Source organism: Aquila chrysaetos, chromosome 20, assembly GCF_900496995.4.
Source record: "Aquila chrysaetos chrysaetos chromosome 20, bAquChr1.4, whole genome shotgun sequence".
Lineage (NCBI taxonomy): Eukaryota > Metazoa > Chordata > Aves > Accipitriformes > Accipitridae > Aquila > Aquila chrysaetos.
In genome coordinates this window covers 1,549,329-1,560,375 of record NC_044023.1, presented here as the reverse complement: position 1 = coordinate 1,560,375, position 11,047 = coordinate 1,549,329, and the positions used below count along the sequence as shown (strand labels likewise).

General features: G+C 45.1%; 1 long non-coding RNA gene across 1 annotated transcript; it reads left to right on the top strand.

Annotated features, from left to right (window-relative positions):
• Positions 1-7,591: 7,591 nt before the first annotated feature.
• On the top strand, positions 7,592-10,834 carry LOC115333447. Its single transcript, XR_003920797.2, has 3 exons — positions 7,592-8,003; positions 8,147-8,220; positions 9,827-10,834. It is a non-coding gene; the product is annotated as an uncharacterized LOC115333447 (long non-coding RNA).
• The last annotated feature ends 213 nt before the right edge of the window (positions 10,835-11,047 follow it).

Here is an 11,047-nt window from a genome sequence, read left to right as displayed (position 1 = left end):
TTTTTGTGGGTTTTTTTTGTTTGGTTTTTTTTTTTTTGTGCTGTACCTATCCACAGTGCTGCCATATGCTCAGATGCTACTTTGAGCTGAATCAGTGCCCAAAGGCAGACGGCTGTGCTGCCCTTCCCCAGGTGAAAGCAAATACCTGACCCTATTGCTCAGTGCCCCAAAGAACGCAGACCAACACTAGAAGACCCTGCAACATTAAGAGCCACGCATCGGTTGGGTGAGCTCATCTGCGAGTGGTTCGCAGGCTCACGCTTCTTGTTGCACTCTTTCAGGCCTGGTAAGCTTTGGCCTTTGCTCTGAAGCACGTGGACAAGGACTGCCCGAGAAGGTAGGTCCCACACCTCTGCTGTGAGCGGCTCCCCAGGGAGGCAGAGGGCAGCTGGCTGAGACGGAGCGGGAAAGACACGTGCCTTTCTCCCCGTTCGGGATTCTCCCGAAAGGGCAAGACTGGCGATGGCAGAGTTGATCTCCTGCTTTACCGGTCCGTGATGCTCTTCTGCTCTGGCTGTGGCAGAAGCCCGAGGCCACCGAGTGAAGGGTGCTCCGGACTCGGGTGCAGGTCTGGCATCCGACGGTGTCAGGGGCAGAGCTTCGCTCCCGCTGGGAAGGGAAGAAGGAAGAAGGTACAATTCTTTTTCTGCTTTCATCTCGGAAGAGCTTCAAAAGTAGGCTGTCCATCAAAAAGCTTTTTTTTTTTTTCTGTAGTTGGATACAACCAGGAGAATATAGAGATGCTTCAGGGTAAATTGACAGAATTTGCTGCTTTTGCCAATCAGAGTATTTAATTGTAACTAAGTCCCACGGTGGTAGCAGGAATGTATCTAGACTTTTAAGTATCGTGATTACATTCACAGAGCTGCTATAACACGAGGAATACCTGAATGTAGTAGTAGATATTCTCGCGTTAAATCCCACAACTCATTTCCATTGCATCATGAACTTACTGAGTTGGGAAGTCATCCCTCGTGAATCAGATAAATGCATCTCCTCCAAGAGATGCTTATTTTCTTGTACCTTGTGCATCCCATGCCCTGCAGATTGGAAAGAGGTAATTTGCTGGGTTAAGTTACAGAACTGGCTCTGTTAAGTCACTGTGAATTACCGAGGTGTCTAAGGGTGAATTCAGCTTTGATAAAGTGGTGTTATAAGCACGAGGAGATAGGATAGTCTGGAAGTATTCATCAGTCAGTTCCTATGCAGTGTCAATGCTGGCGTACCCGTGTGCACTGTATAGAAACTGCTTACGTTTATCTGCAACGCATCTCGCCGGTTTTCAGCAGCTCCCTCCGTGATGAGTATTCATACTAGTGTCTGCTCGCCATAAATTCACGCTATCCCAAATACCCCTCTTATGTGCAAAATCTGGTATTGTTATATTAGTAATGGAGATGCAAAGAATCTCATGGAGCTTAAAGAAGAGGAAAAAATAATAGAATTGTCTAAAGGTAGATGAATGTTGCGGTCCAGACGTATGAACGCCAGTAAACACCACTGGCAGGGTCTGTATCTGGCAGGTAGACTGGCACATTTTTCACTTCCTAGGAAGCATTTCTGTCCTTTAGTCGGAAAGTGTCTGTGCAGATTTCCCTGCTGAATGCTGCCAGCAAGCACTATTTCACTTACAAATGCATGATAGCTTTATTAATTTCCGTTGTTATAATTGTGGTGAATTCTTTTCTTGTATGCTGAACAACTTTTCTGTTCTTCTGAGAATTGTTTTAGTGCAAAGGTCTCTCGAGGCTTGAGTTTGACTGAGAGACAGCCAGATGGGAAACATATTTTTGACTGACAGATGCCTGAGATTTGTAGCCCTAAAGCTTCTGGTAAAAACGGCGGGGGCTCAAAACACAGTGCCGCTTGCAAAAAGGGAATGTATAATACAAGAAAAACCGCCAAGGTCTTGCCAAAGGACAGCATGAAAGGAATGTGTATGGTTTTAATACTGACTTATTAGTATGTCTGATTAAGAAAGACAACGGCTCTGGGGGAAGGGAGATGAAGTAATGGCTGGTTTTGAGGAACAAGGTGAAAATTCTTCCCCATGTTTTGCGAAGGAATTGGTGGTACTTCTCTGCAATACGACCTGAACAAAAGAATTGTCGGGGTGTTCAGAGATGCTTGCAGATGACCAGCTTTGAACTTCATTGAAGAAACTGATCGAGTTTGATAGTATCAGGACTGGGTAGCTAATAATTGTCTGTGTGTGGAAATATAGAGAGCTTGATCACTTCTGTACAGCTGGAGGCCCAAATCAATTACATAAGCACCGATAAATGTAAATTGTTTTGTGTTCATTTTATTAGGAGAGCATTGGAGTTTGTCTTTAAAACTTGCTGTAGGACTGCATCAAATTCTCTGCTGTGTCTAGCCAGATAATAGGTGATTTTTGCTGAGGCTAGCATTCACTGCAGGTTTACCTCTAGTTATACCTCTCGGCCCTGTCTGCACACGCAAACAGTTATTTGTGTTTTTGAACTTGAGCTGGCTCCTCTCTCTGGGGATGTTGCTTACAGCCTGCGCTAGCGCAGCTCCCCAGCTGCTAATGCAATCTCTGTGCAGTTTGAGTAATATTTAGTGCTGTATCTGCTCTCGTTTAAGCACAGCTAATGCAAGGGAAGTTAACTTGAGCGCAGCAAACTCGTGTTAAATCTGCGATGAAAACAGCCTTAAATGGGTATGTTCAGTAGGTTCTGCATATGTTCACAAAATTAAAAGAAAAACAATAAAATCACCCCACAAACACAAACGGGCAAGTCGCCCAGATCAGCACAATTTAATGGACGAGCTGTAAAACGCCGACATGCCACCCCTGAAGCAGAGCAAACGGTACCAGGGACGCTCTCGGGGAGGACCCGCCGCCGGCCGGCCCCGAGCAGGGGAGACCCCGGCGTGGGGTCCTGGGAGGGCAGGCTCTGCGGTTTCAGAGGCTCTTTCCCTTTACGCTCTCGCCAAAGCGGCTTCGTTTCTTTATTGTGATCGAGGTTCTGTGTAAGCAAAAGCGTTCTCGGTCCTTCTTTGAGTCAAGGAAATGTGTAATTCTCTTAACCACTGTCCTGGCTTCTCTCTCGTGCGCGTTACCAAGGGATGCCCGGCTGCCGCAGGCGAACAAACCAGGTGGATGCAGCGTGTGAATGAAAACCACTTATGTCATGTGTGACAAAAACTTACGAAGCAAATTCAATAATCTTGTTGTTTACCAGCAACAGGTAACGTATTCACTACTGAAGTTGTGGAATGTTTTTTCAAGCGTAGTGCTATTATAAAGTGTGTTAAAGATTTGATATATGAGTGTTATGGTTCACCTAAGTCTTATCATACGTTTCTGTTCTTTAAACAGACACCGTCACTGAGCCACTGGCTAATGGCCTCAGCACTGTAACGTTTGCTGTCTCTTAGTCAAGATCTGTTCCCATCAATGTTAACAAAAATGGTTATAGGTACATCAAAGTTCAGTTGTGGGTTCTTTAGCACAGAAATACCCGCTACGTGGGCCATTCTGCTTGGGATGCCAACGAGAGTTGTCCCAGTCACACCTCAGTACCTGAGGGACCTCTGTGTATGAGAGCCAAATCGAGGAGGGTCTTTAGGGCTCTGGTCTGTCAAGTTTTTCCACTGGGTGTTTCGCCTGCATGGCTGTGGGGAGGGACGGCTGAGCAGCGTCGGGGTCGAGGTGTCTGGCAGAAAACCCCACGGCAGCAGCACTGTTCCTTGGAAAGCAACAAATACACCGTGTGTGCTCTTTCCCCGCCCTGCACGGTCAGGTTTTGTCTCGGGTTCAAAAAAAGGCCAAATTCTTCTCTCATTAGTGGCTCTATGCGGGGTTCATCTCCATCACTGCTTCGTTTGCACTGCCGCGGATTAGATGCAATCGGTAGCAGAAGGTCGCCCAAGTCCCTAAATGCTCAGCAGTTCGTCTGTTGGTGGTGTTTTCAGATGTTTAATGGAGCTCAGCTTTCCGCCTGCTCTTGGGTCCCTTTCCTTTGGAGGTCAGCAGTAGTAGGACTGCACGTTGGAAATGTTTGGACTTGAATTGCAACCCAGAGAGAGCGGGTGTAGGGATCCCACCGCCTGAAGGTATTTAGGAAACGGAGGTGGGGAGCCGGGTGGACAGACCAGGAAGAGGACTTGTGAGCTGGGTCTCTTGGCAAGAGCTGTCAGAGGAAATTTGTTCTGGACAACTTCAGACCTGGAGCCAAATTTTAGCAGTGGCGTAACCTTTGATGCCAAGAATTTTTGTCCTGTCTGGTTGGGAGTATTGGAGTAGTTCAAAGTAGGTGGGGGTAGAGAAAAGAGCCTAGATGAGTTTTAAAACTGGTTTTCAGTGAAGTTCTGCAGCATTTGCTGTTATTTGCATTGTCTCCTTTGAATTTCACCCTGTTGCAGAGTCAGATTATCTAGAGGAATTAAACTCTGATAATTAAATTCCGTCTTAAAATGAGTAAACATATTCCAATCCTTTAGCACTAAATAATAGTGTTATTAGACACTGAAAAGATAATCCGAAAATTACTCATTTAGTAATACTTTAGAAATTATTTTAGGTGCCTGCCTTTTAATGTTTTCTGACATGTACTTTTTAAGTGATTTATCCATGCATTTATAAATTTCTCTTTTGCTTGGAGTACAGCAGAACTAGGTCTTTGATATTTAGATCCTCATAATAGTTCTTGGAATTTTTCTTTGGATGAAGATTTTGGCATGGATGATACTTTGTGAAACAGTCCTGTGTCTGGATCTCATTCATCACAGATCTTGAAAAGAAATGTCTCTTGGCTTTCAGATAGGGTCATGGAATTTTTCAGAAGATGAATTCGAACTATAAAGTGTATGTACATTTAAATACAGGTTCCTTTAAATATGCAGAGCTTACATAAGGATCAGATTTGTATACATTCCATTAACGGTAAGTGTAAATTTTTAAATGTATTATAGGCAATGGAATATGCACCTTTATATTAAGCTGGGTTTAAATATGACAGCATTTGCCAAATAAATTCATTTTCTTGACTTAATTCTGTTCTGATCAGGCATCATGAACGGAAACCGAAGTTATTCCTGTATATTCATTTTTTTGTTAGCTTGCATGTGCTATTTCTCTTTACAGTGTTTTGCACTGGGGTGTTCAGCAGCTGCCCTGCAGAGAGCATTGAGCAGACCCCGTCTGGAGCTGGGATCCTGACATTTGGGCTAAGTGTTGGGCAGAGGTAAAGCACAAAGAGAGTCTGTGCGAGCTCGCAAATTGCTGAAGTGCAGCTAAAAAAAAAAGGGGGTGGGTGGAGGGAGCAGTAAGGGGTCCTGGACTACACGATGTAATAGGTTTTCTCTGTCTCTGATCTCGATGCCTCTAGTTCTGAAAAGGTGTTTATGAGCTGTGCTCTGTCCCGCTGCACTTCAGCAGAACTACTTCTAGTGTGTAAAATTAAGCTCATACATCTATCATGTCAGGTTCAGGGCTTATCACTTTAACTGGAGTGTGGTTATTGGAGCCAATATTTGCTTTAGGTGGGTCACTGGAATTATAAAGTAGGGTATAGGGTTGTATTAAAGCAACTGAGCTCGTATTAGTAAGGCCTGGCAGTTCTGACGTGGAGCCTTTAGATTTACATAGTCTTTTGTCGTGGGCCTGACCTAAATCACCAGCATTTAGGGACAAAAAATGAATTAAGTCTTGTCTCCGTACAGACGAACTCCCTGGCCTCTGCTGAGTGTAGCATTAACGGAGCCAGCAGCGGTCATGTCTTTCCTTGAGACTATCATAAATTGCATTTATTAATGGCAGATTATATAAATTTCAGCCAAGTCTTTATCAGCACTTAGGCCAGACACCAGATAAACAGTTGGCTGCAATTCTGCCCTGTAATAAAATTGTACATGAAACTCGAACTCAGTTTTGCAGTTTAAACACTCTTAAAAACCCCGAGCTGGTTACTCGGCGGCGTAAACCGGTGATGCTGCCTGAAGCCAAAGCAAGTCGGCTGCGATACATCCGATGAGGATCCAGCCCTTTTCTCTTGGTGGGAGAGTCCTGGCTCCCGCCCCGGCCCCCGCTGCGCCTGCGGAGGAGGGAGGATGAGGAGGAGCGCTGCCGCGGAGGCTGCCCGAGCCCGCGCGCTGGTGGTGCGGCCGGGAGGGCGCCCGTCCCCGGAGCGCGGCGTGCGTCCCCGCGACGCGCTCCGTTCTTTGGGATGCGTTTCCCTTCCCATCGGGCTCGCGGTTTCCCCTCAGAAGGACGGGCGGTTTGCTGCCGGTCGCGCTAAGGGAAATTTCCCGCTGCTGGGAAGAGATTCCCGGCTCGTGACGTGCCTGGGCGGCGGAAAGGGGTGGGTGAGCGGAGACCACACATGCCGGAGGTCCCGGGGACCGTGCTCTTGAATTAAAGCAAAGTGACAACACGTTCAGCGTCAATGTTTGTAAGGGGGACTCGAGCAGCTCCAGCAAAGTTAGCGAGCGTAGCCTTTGTGCTATTTTTCTAAGGTTTTTTTTTTTTTTTTTTTCCAAGTCTTTGAAATACTTTTTGACATCTGCTCTTCATTACACAACAATATAGCTGTCTCTTTAGGAAAAGAGACATTTTTCATTATTCATTTCAAAGTTAACAAACACATTTTAAAGCGCCCACAATAACTGCAAGTGATTTGCTTTCAGGTGATTTGGCTGTACAGCCAAGTCCAACTACAACACTGTTTTCTGTTCCACGTCCACATTTACCTTGGTCACAACTAAAACCAGGTTCTTAACGGAGTTCCTGGGTTTGTTTTTAATTAAAGAAATACTTTGACTTCGTCTGGATGGGCAACGCGAAACTCTGGTAGGAAATCTGAACCTTGTGGTACTTCACATACCGAGTTCATCGGCAAAAGCGTCTTGTTTGCTCTTTGTAGAGACAACACGGTTGCGTTGTGGCTTTTCCCTTTCCTATCAAAGGCATGACTTGTAGTTTTTTTCTTTTACTCCCAAGTGGAAAAATATGAAACTTTGAAGGGTTTTTAAGCAAAAGTAATATGTAAGAATTTTAAGACAAAGGTATGCAGTAGCGAAAAGCTGACCTCCGTTTCCCCTTTCATGCCACATCTCATTTGCTGTATTTCGTCCTCTGAAACACCAGAGCCGAGTGTAGGACTTGGGCTGCTTTCAGAAAGTGAGGATGCTTTGAAGGAGCAGCCAAGGGTGCAGCGGCTGTATGGGTGAGAGCGCACACATACCTCGACTCGTGTCTTCAGTAATTATCGCTATGCCACCTGCGTTTTCACGTCAGGGAAAGTGTTGCAGGCACCTTTGGGGGGTTTTGTGTCTTACACAGGAGCCCTGAGTCTGCTGGGAGTCAGAGATGTAAAGTGGGGAGAGATCACAGGCCGGGGGATGCTCTGAAGGACGAAGAAGAGGGGTCTTGGAACCCGGACAGGTCCCACTTCTGTAAGAGGAGGTTGGGGGGTTGCTTTTTGGTTTGGTTTAGGAAATCATCAAGCTTTTAGTAAACAAGGAAGGGGAAACATTTTCTACAGAAAATACTTGTCATCTTGGCATTTCGGTTGTTTCTTGATACTTACAATTCTTCACTTTTGGTTTTGTGCATGTAGGGGAAGATTTTCTGATCTCTGGGACAGCCAGAGAAGACTTTAACTTTTAAAATATTAATTCCCCTTTTAGCAGTGCTAAAAGTTTATTAAGAAAAAAGAAAAAGCTCTACTTATCAGCAATAATGTAGTTTCCTAAAGCGCATGACCTCTTTTGGTCAGGTAAGGTAACCTGGAGCTGTGCATGTGAGTTGGCGAGGGTGTAGCTGCGAGGTCAACGCAGATTTTTCTGTACCCCTAATACTTTCTGAAGGTGTGATCCCAGGGCTTCCGATCTGTGTTGCTCTGCCTTTTTGGAAGAGAAAAATAAATCAAAGGAACAAGTAAGAGCGAAAAGACCAGGATGCATCTGTAAAAATAGATGGAGGGCAATCTGTAATTAACCAACACCCTGCAAGCTTCAAAAACCTGAATAGCAATGTAAGTGTCTCTTATATTTGCGCTAGACATCTTCAATTCCAGTCACATGCAGAGTCCAAGCCTTATTCTGTATTCTCGATCTGAGAGCAGAAATTGCACATTTGCATCCATAACGTCTTTGTTCTGTTTCTCATTCTGGATAGCCTCTGGGTGAAGCGTTGGAGCTGGGGACGCACTGCTGACTGGTGATATTCTGCGATGCAGGAAAACAGCCGAGGTGAGTTTTCTAAAACCTGTTGTTAATTAGAGGTACAGCAGCCAGCTCATAGCTCGGTTACTGAAGATGCCTAATAAATTCAATCCCTCTTGTCTTTTCCAGTGTAAAGCAAACATCAGAAAAACAAAGAGAAAGCTTCTGTCCTCACAGGGCAGAGGAGCTTTAGCTCTAAAGAACTTGGCTTCCTCATTCCCATCGGAAGCATTTTGATAAAATGACAGACAGTGTGTCCCTGGACTTTGATTTCCCCCCTCAGGGCTGCAAGTCTGTACTCTCAAAATACCCGAAGGTTATCTTCCAGGCACGGGGCTCTGTGTGTCCTCGGTAGAGCCGGGCTACCGCTGTCTGCTCACGCTGATTCACTTTGAGAGTTTCGGTGTCACGACCCTAACACATCCAACAGAAAATAAGAGCAGTTTACTCCAAATTTAGAGCACAGCAGGGTGCAGCCGAGATTAAGCAGGACACTGGCCAGAGCAGCAAGGCTACAAGCTAGCTCGGTTTGACTTGTTCCCCATAGTTGAACAGTATTTGCTTTATTTTATTGTGTTGAATGCTGTCGTTTCAGAAGAACGCTTGAGCTCCGGACTCATTCAGACCCGGGCAGCCCTTCTGGGCCGACTCTTCCAGCTGCCTCCGGACCCGCTTGCGTGCGGGGGCCACCTCCTCGTTCAGCTGCCAGGGGATGCGGGGGACCCCTGTTGCCTTGTTTTCCTTTTGCCAGATGCTGTTTCGGGTCTCCATCCAAGCACAAACCTAACGTGGGATGACCGTGGTAGTCCCGAGAGTGACGGGTTACCTGCCGTCAGAGCCCCCCTTCAGCCTGCGCTTTTCCATACGCTGCTTTTCTTTCTCTTTGTTCGGGTATGAAATGGTTTGGTGCCGTTTACTCCAGACGCGAGACAGACATCAGTATCAGCTTAGGCCTAATCGCTAAAGCTTTCGTATTGCTGTGGTTGACTCCAGAGTTATGTCCGCAGGCTGTAGCGTTGCATCGAACTGCTTTTAACGATAATGGCGCTTCTGCACTTTCAAGGGATGATACAGCCTGTTCTATAACCATTTAGAGAAGCCCTTTAGGTACGGTGTTGCAGTCCGAGGAAATAACTCCACAGTCTGACTTGTTAATGTATTTTTATTAAGCAGCTCATTCTGATCATGATGAGAACATACAACATATTTACTTTTGTTTTCCAGAATAAAAATGGGCAGTTTCGTTTCTGGGGATGAGAACTATGTTAAACATGCTGCTCGCGAGTCGTGGAGGGAGGGAGGGAGAAAGATTTGCCACTGACTAATTTAAGGGATGCTCTAATCAGCTCCAACATTTAAACAAGCTTCTTTTTGTACATATATTGGGCCATTTTCAGTACTAAATGGCTCCGTTAAATGGTTTTCCAGGTCTTATGCTGGCCAGACAGCTATTAAAGTCAATGGGAGTTTAGCCTCTGTAAGAAATGGAGCATCAGTTTTTCTGCCAGGTGAAATGTATCGTTCAACAAAAGCTAAACTCTTGTTCAGAGAATTCAACAAGCTAATGTAAACAAGGATATAAAGCTTCTCAAGCCCTGCTGAGCTGTTTTTGCAGACGTAATGTCTTTTACAGCACTAAAATCAGTTTCATGGGAAAGCGAGCCGGGAACCGCATCGGCGCAGCATCTCCAGCCACGGAGTGGGGACCGCTCAGCAGGGACAGCCCTGAAACGGAGCAGAGCGGCAGAAAGCTGAGAGCAATTCCTCTGCTCTGGTTCTTCCAGAAGCAAACCAAGAGCCTGTCTTCGAGAGCTTCCCAGAGCCTGCTGTGCTTAAAGCTTGTCTCTAGAGACTAACAGGTTACCTTGTCAGAAATGCCCTATACATGAAGGTTTTTTTGCAAACGCACGGAAGAACAAAAATCCTCAAAAATATCTTTGAAAAGGACTGAGATTGCCAAGGTTGTAGGTTATTTGGTTGTGATAAGGTACAAATCTTCAATCAGAAAAGAGCCTCTCCAGCAGGTTGGTTCTCACTAGGGTGTCTTAGTGCTTCCTGGAGTAAAGATTAAGAATTAAATGTAACTTATTTTTTCCTGCAGAAATGTCAGAGTATTTTTAGTTTCCCAGAATTGTTAAAATAGTTTGACAATTAAACACTGAATTGGTGGGGAAAAGGGGGACAACCGTTTAGTTTTCTTTACTATGAAAAATAATTTTTTATGTTGTCATTTCTTTGAAAAACAAAGATTTTTTTCTTTGAAAAAAAATAGCTAAACCCATCTATTTAAAAGATCCCACCCCCCCATGGATAGCTTGTTTTTCCAAAAAACCAAAACAACCCAGGAACATGTTTCATAAGATGTAAATTATCCTGGAATGTGTTACTATTAGTGAAGTTTCACACATACACACACAAACAGACAAAAACCAAACCAAAACAAAAAAACCCAATAATTTGATTAAAAGCTACTGAGTTGCAATAGGGATGGTGTCCCAAAACCAGCTGTGCAGAGTGTGAGGGGCCTGGCTCTAGCCAGGACATGTAAGTGTGAAATGAAGAGAGAATTCCAGTTACGGTGTGTGACTCCTGGAATGTAAATCCGGGGGTAACAGCCCACGGCTGGGCAAACACTGGCCGGTGCTCGCTTGCGCTCCCCTCAGCTTGTTTGTTTTTCATTTACCTCTGTCAGTGCAGATGTAAAACTAGATATAGAAGAAGATTTCTTGTATTACTCTTTGGAAGAGAAAAAGGTGTTGCATCAAAGACTTGCGTGGACTGATGGTTACTAAAGAAAAGGACATTAATATTTCCTTCTCAGCTAACAAGTGAAGCGCACCGTTTGCTTTGCTCT